The sequence below is a fragment of the Pogoniulus pusillus genome, chromosome 8 (genome assembly GCF_015220805.1).
Source record: "Pogoniulus pusillus isolate bPogPus1 chromosome 8, bPogPus1.pri, whole genome shotgun sequence".
Classification (NCBI taxonomy): Eukaryota; Metazoa; Chordata; class Aves; order Piciformes; family Lybiidae; genus Pogoniulus; species Pogoniulus pusillus.
The window spans coordinates 17,688,291-17,702,074 of record NC_087271.1 but is presented as its reverse complement, the minus strand read 5'-3'; the positions used below and the strand labels follow the sequence as shown (position 1 = coordinate 17,702,074).

The 13,784-nt window shown below is 46.1% G+C and overlaps 1 protein-coding gene across 2 annotated transcripts in view; it reads right to left on the bottom strand.

Annotated features, from left to right (window-relative positions):
- Positions 1 to 13,784, bottom strand: part of CACHD1 (cache domain containing 1) — a 145,226-nt gene that overhangs the window by 71,142 nt on the left and 60,300 nt on the right. The window lies entirely within an intron of this gene.

Below are 13,784 nucleotides of genomic sequence, written 5' to 3'. Positions count from 1 at the left end.
TATGGATCTCAGACGGGAAGTGGGACTGGGCTAATTACCACACCTGGTAGTGTTCACACCCATGCCCGGGGAGGGGTCAACACCACTTGGAGTTAGGTTCAAGAGCACTCCCCATGTGGGTTAACCCTTTACATTCCACCCCTTGGTTAGACCATTTCCACCTTCCTGCAGTCTCCTTTTCCAAAGATAGGAAAATGTGTCCATGTATTGAGAGCTCTTAAGTCCTTCTTGGTTCCCGGCTGTATCCCAAGGTGATGTGCTTCTCTGGTGCAGGTTGGTGAGGTGAGGTGTGAGCAGGACAGGAGCATGGAGGAAGAATCAGGGAAACAGGAACAGTTCTTTCTCTTGTGGGAAAACTCAGGAAACTGTAGGGCATTAGGGAAACAGGTGCAGGGTTCTGTTGGATACCTTGTTGTGATGATGTAGACTTTCTTTGGATTGCTGCTTGTGTGGTGTGGATTCTGATGTGTGGTGGTGAGGGTGCAACTAGAAAAAAGCTTATAACCACTTATAAACTGTAATACAATTATTGCACAACTATTATACAACTATGATACAAGATTACATGGAACCAACTCTGAGATTAGACCTTTTCAGCCAGAGTGAGGTTTCTCTGAGCAACACACTCAGTAGTGCCAGATTCAAGCATTACCCAGTATGTGTGACCAGGACACTCAGCAGATGCCACCCCTTTGATAGGTTTGCCCCCAGAAGCAGGAGCAACCCACAGAGTTTTCCCCAGTAGATTCCTTTCACAGACCACAGGAACTCCATCTCCTTCAACTATGGGCAGTAGGGCAGACTGAGCAGAACCATCTCTGTTGACTGATCCCCTGCTGTTCACCAGCCAGGAGGCTTCTGCTAGGTGTTTCTCCCAGTTTTTTTAAGTTCTACCCCTCAAACTTTTAGGGTGTTTTTCAGCAGGCCATTGTGATGCTCAATCTTTCCTGCAGCTTGTGGGTAGTATGGGATGTGTTAAACCCATTCTATCCCATGCTCTTTTGCCCAGTTGCTCATGAGGTTGTTCTTGAAATGGGTCCCGTTGTCTGACTCAATTCTCTCTGGGGTACCATGTCTTCACAGGATGTGTCTCTGCAGGCCCAGAATGGTGTTACAGGCAGTGGCATGAGGTACTGGGTAGGTTTCCAGCCATCCCATGCTTGCCTCCACCGTGGTTAACACACACTGTTTGCCACTGTGAGACTGAGGCAGAGTGATGTAATCAATCTGCCAGGCCTCCCCATACTTGTACTTTGACCACCATCCCCCATACCACAAAGGTTTCCTGCACTTAGCTTGCTTTATGGCAGTGCAGATGTCACAATCATGGATAACCTGGGCTATGGCATCCATGGGTACATCCACTGACCTGTCATGGGCCCACTGGTATGTGGAATCTCATGCACCTGCTGAGCTAGAACAGTTCACCTTTGTGTTTCCAGTCCAGGTCTATGTGGGAGATGTGGGCAGCCAAGTCAGCTTGGTGGTTGTGCTGTTGCTCTTCAGTGGCTCTGCTCTTTGGGATGTGAGCACTGATGTATCTGATTTTAACTAGCAGTTTGTCCAGGCATGCAGAAATGTCTTGCCAGAGGTCAGCAGCCCAAATAGGCTTCCCCTTTCTCTGTCAGTCATTTCTCTTCCACTCCTTCAGCCACCCCCATAAGATGTTTGCTACCATCCATGAGTTAGTGTAGATATAGAGCACTGGCCACTGCTCTCACTCTGCAATGTCCAGGGCTAGCTGGATGGCTTTCACCTCAGCATACTGGCTGGATTCGCCTTCTCCATCTCTTGCCTCTGTAACTCTGCATGTAGGGTTCCAGACGGCAGCCTTCCATCTCCGCTTGCTGCCTACCAGGTGGCAGGATCCATCTGTGAAGAGAGCATATGCCTTTTCCTCCTCAGGGAGGTCACTGTATGGGGGGGCTTCCTCAGCACAGGTCACTACCTTCTCGTTGGCTGGCTTTCCAAAGTCAGTGCTTTCTGGCCAGTTGGTAATGACCTCCACAATGCCTGGGCACTCGAGGCTCCCCATCCGAGCTCTCTGAGTTCTTAAAGCCATCCATTTACTCCAAGTGGCATCTGTGGCATGGTGCGGAGTTGAACCCTTCCCTTTAAACATCCAAGTGAGGACTGGAAGTCTCAGAGCTAAAAGGAGAGGTGACTCCGTTCCAATCACCTCAGAAGCAGCTCTAACTCCCTCAAAGGCAGCTAGGATTTCCTTCTCTGTGGGGGTATAGTTGGCTTCTGAACCTTTGTATGCCTTGCTCCAGAACCCGAGTGGGCGGCCTCGTGTTTCACCAGGAGCTTTCTGCCATAAGCTCCAGCTAGGACCATTCTCACTGGTTGCTGCGTAGAGAATGTTCTTAATCTCTGGGCCAGTTCTAACTGGTCCCAAGGCCATGGCATGGAGCACCTCTCGTTTGATCTGGTCAAATGCCACCTGCTGCTCAGGTCCCCACTCAGTTATTTCTCTTTCTTGAGATGTAAAAGAGGAGTTTCACCATTTGGCTGTACTTGGGAATGTGCATCTTCCAAAAGCCCACAAACCCCAGGAAGGATTGTGTCTCCTTCTGGTCAGTGGGTTCCACCATAGTGGCTACCTTATTCACCACATCCATAGGGATATGGCGTCAGCCATCTTGCCATGGAACTCCTAGAAACTGGATTTCTCTGGCAGGCCCTTTCACTTTGCTTCTCTTTATGGCAAAAGCAGCATCTAAAAGGATATTGATGATTTTCTCCCCCTTCTTGAAGACCTCTTCTGCTGTTTCACCCCATACAATAATGTAATAAACGAATTGCAGGTGTTCAGGAGCTCCACCCTTCTCCAGTGCTGTCTGGATCATACTATGGCAGATTTTATGGCTGTGTTTCCATCCTTGCAGCAATCTATTCCACTGGTATTGGACACCTCTCTAGGTGAAAGCAAACTGTGGCCTACATTCTTCTGCAATGGGGATGGAGAAGAAAGCATTAGCAATGTGTATTGTGGCATACCATTTGGCCTCCTTCGTTTCCAGTTCATACTGCAGCTCCAACATGTCAGGCACAGCTGCACTGTCATTCAGGCCTCTGAAGTCCACAGTCAGTCTCCATTCCCCATTCTCCTTCCGCACTGGCCATATCGGGCTGTTGAAGGGTGAGTGGCCCTTGCTGATGGTAAGCTGCTGCTCCAGGTGGCGAATCAGCTGCTGTATAGGCAGCAGGGAGTCTCGATTGGTGTGGTATTGCCTGCAATGTACTATGCGAGAAGCAATTGGTAACTTTACATCCCTCACCTTGTGGGTGCCAACCACGGAAGGGTCATCTGACAAGCCAGGCATGATAGACAGCTGCTCTTTATCGGCAGTCTCTACAGCTGCTATGCCAAATGCCCACTTGTTCCCTTTTGGGTCTTTAAAATACCCTCCCCATAGAAGGTCAATCCCCAGGATGCAAGGTGCCTCAGGGCCAGTCACTATGGTGTGCTTTTCCCACACACTCCCGGTGAGGCTTATCTCAGCCTGCAGCACAGTCAACTCTTGTGGCCCCCCTGTGACTTCTGAGATTGAAATGGTTTCTGTACCTCTATGGATCAAGAGTATCAGAGTGCATTGGGCAGCAGTGTCTACCAAAGCTCGGTGCTTCTCTGCTTCAGAAGTGCCAGGCCATTTCACAAACACATCCCAGTATACTCCATTGTCCCTGTCCTCTGCCTGGCTGGAGACAGGACACTTCCAATGCTGAACATTGTTAACCACATGAGGTGCATGGAGCTGAGCTACTGGCAGGACCACCTCTTGGGCAAGAGGATTGTCTGCAGGACACTGGAGCACCCCTCTTCTGAAGGAGTTATTCCCTGTGTTTTCACCCTGTAGTTCCCTCACTCTGGCCCAGCTGAGGTGGGCTGGCCATGCCATCTGTCCATGTTTTCCCCATGTTCACATAGTGTTCTCCATAGTGAGCCCCTAGATGTCCCCCGTCTGGCTTGGACTGGTCCCCTATGAGGAAGAGGAGGAGCAGCACAGCGGTGTGTGTTTGTGACAGCTGAGACCTGTATCCATTCAGAAGGTGAAGAGTGTCCTCTGCCTTCTGCAGTTCAGAGACAGAGGCCTTAAGCTCATTCAAATCTTAGGTAAGGGTTTCCACAGCTTATATCAGTGCCTTTCTGGAGACACTGTCTTCAAACTGCCTCAGGTCATTAACAAACTCCCAACCAGTTGGAAGATATATTGTTCAGGTCTCTGCCCAAAAGCAGTCCTCCCAATGCGTGTGCATATGTGGAAGAGACACCTTGGGTCAATTTCTTTAAGAGGGCTGGCTTCATCTGGACATCATCAAGGCCCAGAGGCAGTTAGACATTTCCATAGATGATTTCTTGTACAGCCATTTGCCTCAAGCACGTGATCCCCTGTTCTGTATTAGCCCACTTAAAAGGGTGGAAGATCACGTCCTCCTTGGATGGGTACCTATGTTTCACAGCTGTGAGGAGTCTGGCCCAGAGTGGGTGTGTGTGCCATCCAGCCTCCCTAGCTCTTTATCCACACCTCCATCCCTTGACAAGGACTCCACTGCTTAGCTTCCCTCTGATCTAAATCCACCGTGTCTGCCCCTCCATCCCAGCAGCTCAAGAGCCAGGCTAAAAGTGATTGTCCATTTGCGTTCGCATAATCCTGCCGTGTTTGCCTTATTTCCTTTCGAGGCATAGCTGTGATTGTTACCACTTCACTATCAGATTCATTCCCATCTGGTGCACATTGCTGGGAGGTGCTGGTTCCTGCAGAGCTGCTTTCCATTGGATCCGTGGTGAGGCCCTACCAGAACAGAAACTCCAATTTATACATACTTGAAAGGTCCAAGAAAACTGAGAAACATAAAACTCTGGGTGGTGAGCTCCTCATGGCTGGATCACATCTATTCTCTACAATGGTATGTTGCATTTTCCCCCACAATATTCCTTGGAATACTGGATCATAACTGTGTTCTCTTTCATCTGAATTTAAACAGTAGATGTTCCAGCCTAGTATCCAGCATGCCATCAGGAACTGTCTCCTCCTGTTGTTGAAACAAACCTTTTCCTGCTGCAGACTCTTGCACCAGGACTATTGTTTATTTCACCTTTCACTTTTGAAAACTTTATTCCAAGTGTCTTGAAGGAAGAAGATGTCCTCTTCATGGTTTTATGAAAAAGATTGTAAACCTGCTTTCTGGACCAACACTTGAGGATTTACATTGCAAACGGGGAAGGAACATGAGAGCCTGAAGGTCTGTTACATTTTGGTTAGGTTAAGTAATTCAAACACATTCACAACTGTATTTCAGGAAGTATTCACATGCATAGACTTCTAATGATGATAAAACAGAATTAAACTATCATAAAATTTAAAAGGGGTTTAAATGGTTATAAGTAACTGGAAACACTTCTGACACTTTCAAAGACTTAACTGTGGTTTTCATATAATGTACATAGGCCAGTTTTACTTGTTAATACTTTTGTGACCTTGAGTATTTTGATGGCATCTGACTAATGAACAGGTTGCCCCGGAAGGTTGTGAACACCCCCTCCTTGGAGGTGTCCAAGGGCATGTTGAATGAGGTCTTAAGCAACCTGGTCTAGTGGAAGGTGTCCTCTGCCTGTGGCAGGGGGTATGGAACTAGAGGATCTTTAAGGTCCCTTCCAACCCAAACCATTCTATGAACCTATGGTGTGATTATTCTAGTACTTGAAAAGAACCTGTTTAACTCCTATCAAAGAATTTTTGTCCGTCAACCTGTTCCTAACAAATTACATCAAACTGCAAATGAGGACTGAAAAACATGCTATTCTGGGCAAAAAACTTCACTTAGGCTTTCTGGCATGAAAGCTGACAGGAAATGAGTCTGGGAGAGAAACTGGGACTTTGTTCAATATTTTGAGACTAAACCCAGTGAATTACACACAAAGCAGCTACATCAAAAGCTACTGACCCACTTAATATCAACAGCACATCAATCACTGCTTTCCATCTCTGCATCATTCACTCAGTGCCAGTGTAATGCTTGACATTTAGCTCAGTGCAACTTACATTTGTGCTTCAGGTTCTTTGTGTAGTTGCATATTGTCCACTGCCCTGGTGTTACAGATTTTTCATACACACCTATATGTCAACACTATCACACAGTGGAGGCCCAAAAATATTGCGATCAAAAGTGGTACAAAATCCAAGCACCATTCCTCTGGCTGAAGATTTTAATCAAGAAATTGAAATTCAGTAAGCTGCAGCTATGTGTGGAGCAGGTCCAAGGAATAGCAAGGAAGCTGGTGAAAGGTCTGGAAAACAGGTCTGGTGAGGAGCAGCTGAGTGAACTGGAGTTGCTCAGCCTGAAGGAGGCTGAGGGGAGACCTTCTGGCTCTCTACAGCTCCCTGAGACAATGTTGAAGACAGTTGGGGTTAGTCTCTTCTCCCAAGGAACAAGTGACAGGACAAGAGGAAACAGCTTCAAGTTGCACCAGGAGAGGCTTAAATGGGACATGAGGAATAATTTCTTCCCCAAAAGAGTTGTCAAGCCCTGGACCAGGCTACCCAGGACACTGGTGGAGTTCCCATCCTTGGAGAGGTTGAAAAGCTGTGGAGATGTGGTACTGAGGGCCATAGTTTATTGATGACTTTGTAGTGCTGGATTAATGGCTGCACTTGATCCTTAAAGGGCTCTTCCAAGTTGCACTAGGGGAGGCTAGAATTGGATATTAGGAAAAATTTCTTCCCCAGAAGGTTGTCCCTTAAAGCAAGAGGAAAAAGTCTCCAATGAGAGAGAGTCATTAGGATGGAGAGCACAAACCCTCTCACCACCAAGGCAGTAACAGGACTAACATCCAGTTTGGGGCAAACCATTGTTTCTGCTTGCAGCAAACTGAAAAATCAAACCTGTATGCTCAAATTCTTTTGTTTTTACCTAATAGATCTGAACAATCCTATGATTCTCCTCCAACAGTATGAATGGGCACTGATTTTCTGTCTACGCCCTTACAGGGTGCATGCTGGAAGGACTGGGGTTCGTGGAGACAAAGAGACATTAGAACAAAGCACTTTTAAGCCATCCTCTTATAACAACAATTAGCAGCAACAAAAACCACGGACAGATGGAACTGGTTACCACAAGGAAATTTCAAGTTATGACCACAGGAAGCAAACTCAAACTCTCCTAATCCAATCTATTTTCTTTCCACCCAATTCAAAATAATTCTGTTCTACAGGGATGTAGCCACAGCAGCCCCAAGTCAGGGTTTGCTTAGAGCCTCCATCTCTGGATTTGTAGGGTCCTCATATTTGGGACCTAAGAAAACCTTTCATAACTTAGAAGTGAAAACTAACTAAGAACAAGAAAAATACTTGTCTGTAGGCTTAAAATCACCAGCTCTGTAGGTGACTGGATCCACTTTCAGAAACTGTAGCAGTACAAAACCAGTCAAGTGCTCCTGAGAGCTGGAGCTCACTGTGAGCAGTGCTGTTCTTGCCTACATGAGATTGCTTTTTGTTCACAAATTGTATTGGTCTAACCATACTTGAGGGTGGCTTGATTGTATTGCTGCTCAAATAAGCAGAGGTTTTACTTCTGCTGTGAACTTCTCACAAGTTCAGAGATTTGCCCTTCAGGTACAGGAATAATTTCTTGAGAACTCACTAATAAATTCCTTAATAAATTTCTGAGTGACAAGTAAGTAAACCAGTCCTTTATGCAAAAGCATAAGAAAACCTCAGGCACTGACTTCTCTGGTCTAGGATTCTTGTAGAGTCACACAGTTTCCTTTTACATAGCTGGAGCTCAGACTACAGGCTCTACAAGAAGCATTTCTTATCAAACTGAACTTTGGAATATGCAAAAAGTGATCATTATTGATTACTCCCTGCTTAACTTTACTACCTATCAGTAAAAACAATGTCTTGTTAAACTGGCACACACTAAAGTTAGTTTGATCTACAGCCACCAGCACAGCACACATGCATCTTAAACTGACCCAAGAATCCCAGAATTACATCATGGTGGAGGTTGGAAAGGACCTCTGGAGATCATCCAGTCCAACCCCCCTGCTAAAACAGGGGAACCCACAGCAACTTGCCCAGCATCACAATGGCCAGGAGGGAGTTTGGAATCTCCACAACCTCTCTGGGTAGCCTGCTCCAGAGCTCCAGCACCCTCTCACCAAAGAGCTTTCTCCTCCTGTCCAGATGGGACCTCCTGAGTTCCGGCTTGTGCCTGTTGCCCCTTGTCCTATCACTGGACACCACTGAAAAGAATCTGGCCCCATCTTTTTGCCTCCTACCCTTTATCGCCTGCTGAGCATTGATCAGATCCCCTCTCAGGCTGCTCTTCTGCAGGGTCAACAGCCCCAGGGCTCTCAGCCTTTTTCTCTTCACAGAGATGCTCCACTTCTCTCAGCATCTTTTCATCCTCTACTGGACTCTTCCCAGCAGTTCCCTGTCTCTCTAGCTCTGGGGAACACAGAGATGGACTCAGTCCTCCAACTGTGGCCTGACTAGGGCAGAGCAGAGGGGGAGGAGAAACTCCCTCAGCTGCTGGTTGAGATGTATGAGGCTACCAGTGAAGAAGTCAAGTTACTAAGGCACCAACATTTTTTGACCCCTTCTCAAATGCAGACTCAAGGTGGTGGAGAGAAAAGAAGATGACATATACTGGGCAATAATTAACTGCCCTCTGTGCACTTTAAAAATTGCATAGAATAAACGCAGTTTCAACCAAGTTCACCAAGGCTGGTCAGCCTTTTAATTTATAAATACTGTGGGGGAAATAAAAATATTGAAGTTGCAAACTTCCTACCATGTAGATGCAAACACAGAAGCTTCAAGTTTTTGCTTCAGGGAGTCCCAGAGCACTCTGTACACAGATTCTCTCTCATCTCTTCACAAATGCTGTACATACCTCAGACTTTCGTCACAGAAAATGTTTAACTGCACCTGCCCTCCTCCATTCCCACTTCACACACCCAGCTGTGGACTTGCTCATCACTGGAGAGACATCTTTAATTGTGGCAACAGCTCAAACCACTGAGCACTAAGGGAAATGAATAATGCTGATACAGCGGGAACAAGAAGAGGCAGATCACTTCCTTGCTCTGGACTCCTCACTGGATGCAAATGCCTGAGTGGTTTTGGTATTTTCTCATAAACAGCACAATCAGCAGCATTTGGCTGGTGCTGTTGTTTTGATTAAAGACACAGATATGTGCAAAGAGCTTTTGATGATCTGCACTATCCTCGCTCTTCATGACAAGAGAGAAACATATGGACAGAGAGCTAGAAAGGTCTCATGCCCACTTAATCAGAGCTCACCACCATCAGAGAGAAAGGGCTCCTGTCCTCTTCACTAGACCCACCTAAAACACTGCATCTAGTTCTGGCATCCCCAGCGTAAGAAGGACACAGAGCCGTTGGAATGAGTCCAGAGAAGTGCCACAAAAATGATCCAAGGGCTGAAACACTTCTGCTGTAAGGATAGACTGAGGGAGTTGAGGTTGTTCAACCTGGAGAAGAGAAGACTCTGGAGAGACTTTATAGCTGCCTTCCAGTACCTGTGGGGAGCCTACAGGAAGGCTTCAGAGGGACTTTTCATAAAGGTGTCTAGCAACAGGGACAAGGGGAAATGGTTTTAAGCTAAAGGAGAGTAGGTTTAGACTGGATCTTAGGAAGAAGTTCTTTAGTATGAGGGCGGTGAGACTTTGGAATAAGTTATCATGGAAGGTTGTGGATGTTTCCTCCCTGGAGGTGTGTAAGGACATATTGGATAAGGCCTTCCTTGGGCAACCAAATCTAGTAAAGAGGTGTCCCAGCCCATAGTGGGGCAGATGATCTCTAAGGTCCCCTCCAATGTAAGCCATTCCATGATTCTATGATATGACTCCACCACCATCAGGTTGTAATGTTGAGAAGAGATGTTAAGTTAAACACCAAAATCAGCCACACCATGATGCTGTAGAGCTCTGCGTGGGCTTGTTCACTCTGCCTGGACTCCTTGTTGAAATTACAGGCAACTTGCTCCCTGAGATCTCCCCAGAGTCATCTCCAGCCAGGGAAAGACTTCACATTTCTCAGCAGTGTAGTGCTGGGGCTTTTCCTATCTGCATTAAAATGTAACCACTTCAAAAAATGACAGCCCCCACCAAGTGAGCAAAAACATTGTTCATTTTTTTGTTGACTAAAGAATCTCAAGACTAAGATGGCTCAATAAAGGATGGGTTGCACAAAATAGCATGTTTACCTTTGGGCAAAACCAGATGGAGAAGAGCTGGAGACTGCAAATTAACCACCCTCATACTAAAGAAATCATTTCCAAGGAATCCTGAGGACCAACCTCTTAGGGACAAATAATGACTTTTCAGGATGTTAGCTAACTGTCCCACTGCTCCCATCACAATCTATTAGTAATGGCAGCTGGATACCTTGTTAGCAACTAACACGATCCATGTCTGGAAGCACAGGCAGGAAGTGATGGGGTTTAATTCAAATCTGTGTTTATTTCATGCCACACGTCACTGCTGACACTCACTCCAAGAGACAAGTGCATTCTGACATGCAGCTCTCACACTGCCCCAAAGACTCACTTTAAAGTATCTGGAAAAGAATCACAGAATTCCTTATGCTGGAAATCACCCTTAAGATCATCAAGTCAACCATTAACCCAGCACTGCCAGGTCACCACTAAACCATGGCCCTCAGCTCCACATCTACATGGCACTGAAACATCTTCAGGGATGGGGATTCCACCACTGTCCCAGCCGGCCTAGGCCAGGGTCTGGCAAGGCTTTTTGGGGAAGAAATATTCCCTCATGTCCATCCTGAATATCCCCTAGTACAACTTCAGGCCATTTCTGTTTGTGCCCTCGGAGAATAGACCAACCCTATCTGACTCCAACCTTCTTTCAGGGAGTTATAGAGAGCCAGAATGCCTCCCCTTAGCTTCCTTTTCTCCGGACTAAACAACCACAGTTCCCTTAGCTGCTCTTCACCAGACCCTTTACCAGCTTTGTTGCCCTTCTCTGACCTGTTCTAATATCTCTATGTCCCTCTTGGAGTTGAGAAATTTCATAATTTCCTATATTTTGATTCAAAATATCAGGTGTATTGCTGCATCACTTCATCGTACACACAAAACTGCCAAACTGAATCCCAGGTCTCTCAGTCATTTTAAGATACCAACATGGAGGTCCAAGCAGATAAACACAAGGTCCAGCTCTGTAATTTCTTCTAGGAAGGCAAAAATAAAGTTATCCCCCTGTCACAGACTCCTTGCAGCCCCAAACCCATTGCCACAGGCCAAAGGGATCAGCGCTTTAGCTATTAAACACCCTGTTGACCTTGCACTTCTCATTGGAGCATGATGAAGCACTTTAAGGCAAAACTCAATCAAGTGTCTCAGCTTCTCTCACTGCATTGTGTTATCCATTAGGAAAATGAGAACATAGACACCTGAAATGTCTGCAGCAGAGGTGGAAAAGGAAAACAACAAATTTCTGCAGCCAAGCCCATCTCTCCTTTCTCTTGCTACAGTGCACAAAGAGCAAAAAGAGAATCTATTTAATAGGAAAATTACATGAATAAAACATGCAGAACTGTTTCAAATCCCATAAATTAAACAACAGTCCTCAGCCAGACCCATACAGGGACTGCTCCAGAGTGAGCTATACAAGGGATCTACTTCCAAATGACTTGGCAGTGCTGGGTTAATGGTTGGAAAGGTGTTTTCACACCAAAGTGACTCTGTGAAATCTCTTTTTTGGGTTCGGTTTGCTGTAAAATTGACTTTTTGCACCTTGCAAAAGGGCGTTTTGAAAGTGTGACTGGTTCCATGATAGAAGGCCCTTGGGAAGAGACCTCTGCCCATCTCAAATGCACATCTTCAGAAAACCAAAACCAGACACTGGGCAAAGGCAGGAACACGGCAAACACAGACTGCAATATCTATGAATCATTTCAATTATACTGGAGAGGTTTTCACATGCTTCTTTTCAGTGACCCACGTTGTTTAAATTAAGAATGTGCTATTAACCTACTTGCCATTAGAGACACAATTACAACTAAAGTCTCAGCACAGCCATGCAGCATTTCCAGTAAATGCTCATATTCCTGGCTTTAACTCCTGGTTTTAACTTTTCTATTTATATATTGCATGCTTTCCACACAAGATCCAAGCTCTAAAAATCTTCCCATTACTTGCTTTGGAGGAAGCTAGAGCCCTCAAAACCTTAATATTTTAAGGTGTGCAGGCAAGGATTGGTCACCACCCTTCCTCTGCACAACGAAGTCTTAATTTTCACCATCTGCTAGCAGCAGAAGTATGAGGCAGGCAAAAACTGTAATGACTGACAGAGATCTCCTGTGAGATCTCGTCCAAATTTTTCCAGGTGGTAAGACCACAGCCGACACTTAAGAAGACCTCCAAAATCATTCCTAGAAAAATCACAGCATTAGTTTGGGTATGTACTTAAAAGCAGAATCCAAGCACAAACTCAGGCTGGGCAATGAGTGGATGGAGAGCAGCCCTGCAGAGAAGGAATTATGTTGGCTGATGAGCTGCTCAACCTGGCCCAGCAACATGCACTCACAGCCCAGAGGCATCTGTGTCCTGGGCTGATCCCCCGTGGTGTGGGGAGCAGGTGGAGGAAGAGAATTCTGCTCCTCTGCAGTGATCCCACCTGCAGTGTTGGGGTCAGCTTTGGAGTCCTCAGCACAGCAGAGACATGGACCTACTGGGAGAGGGGCCAGAGGCAGCAACAACAATGACGGGAGGGCTGGAAGCCCTCTGCTGTGAGGGCAAGCTGAGAACTGGGGCTGTTCAGCCTGGAGAAGCAAAGGCAAAAGCCTTTGGAGCTTCCAGACTCATGGGAGCCTAGAAGGAAGCTGGAGAGCAACTTTTTATAAGGGCCTGTAGTGATAGGCCCAGAGTTGACAGCTTTAAACTGAAAGAGAGGAGATTTATATTTGATATTAAAAAGAAATTCCTCACTGTGAGAGTAGTGAGGCACTGGAACAAGTTGCTCAGAGATTTGGTAGATTCTCCATCCTTGGAAGTATTCGAAGCCAGGTTGGGCAGGGCTTTGAGCAACCCGACCTAGTGGAAAGCATCTCTGGTTGGAACTACATGACCTTCAAGGTCCCTCCCAACCCAAATCACTGCATATTTCTAAAAGGCATTGGCTGAAATTCAGCTTCAAGACAGGTCCACTGGCCCCATCCCCCCTTCCTTTCCTCTCTCTATAGAAAGCCCTTCCTTCTGGATTCCCTTTAATGAAGGCCCGATCGAAGCTGCAACCCGAGGGAGCAAACAGAGCTGCGACTCCCACTTTGATCTCCTCCCCATGGAAAAGTGCACTCCCTGCCTAGCTTGCAAGATGTTCATTTGATTGACATTCACTCTGATGTGCAAACTGCTTTGAACTTCAGACACTCAATTCCCATCAGGCCACACTCATTTTTATTCTCCTTCAACAGGATTTACAAGCAGGAGATCAGCAAGTGTAGAAGATAAAATAAATTTGCAGCAGCTTTGAATCTTGCATGAAACCAGGGCTCAAGTGAGCTCCAATCAGATTGCATTCAGGCGGAATTTACAGTGTACAGTTTCAGTTTAGGGGAAAAAGGAGGGAGCTGTGGATTAAAATGACACTTGGGCAGCTGAAGGGGTCTCATTGTTTAAAAGATAAATTTCTTTCCCTCCCTTTCTGTTCATCCAAACTTCAAGTTGATTTTAGTATGTGAAGGACATTGCGTAAGTTCACTGCGAATTCGGCATTACCTCTGAAACACAGT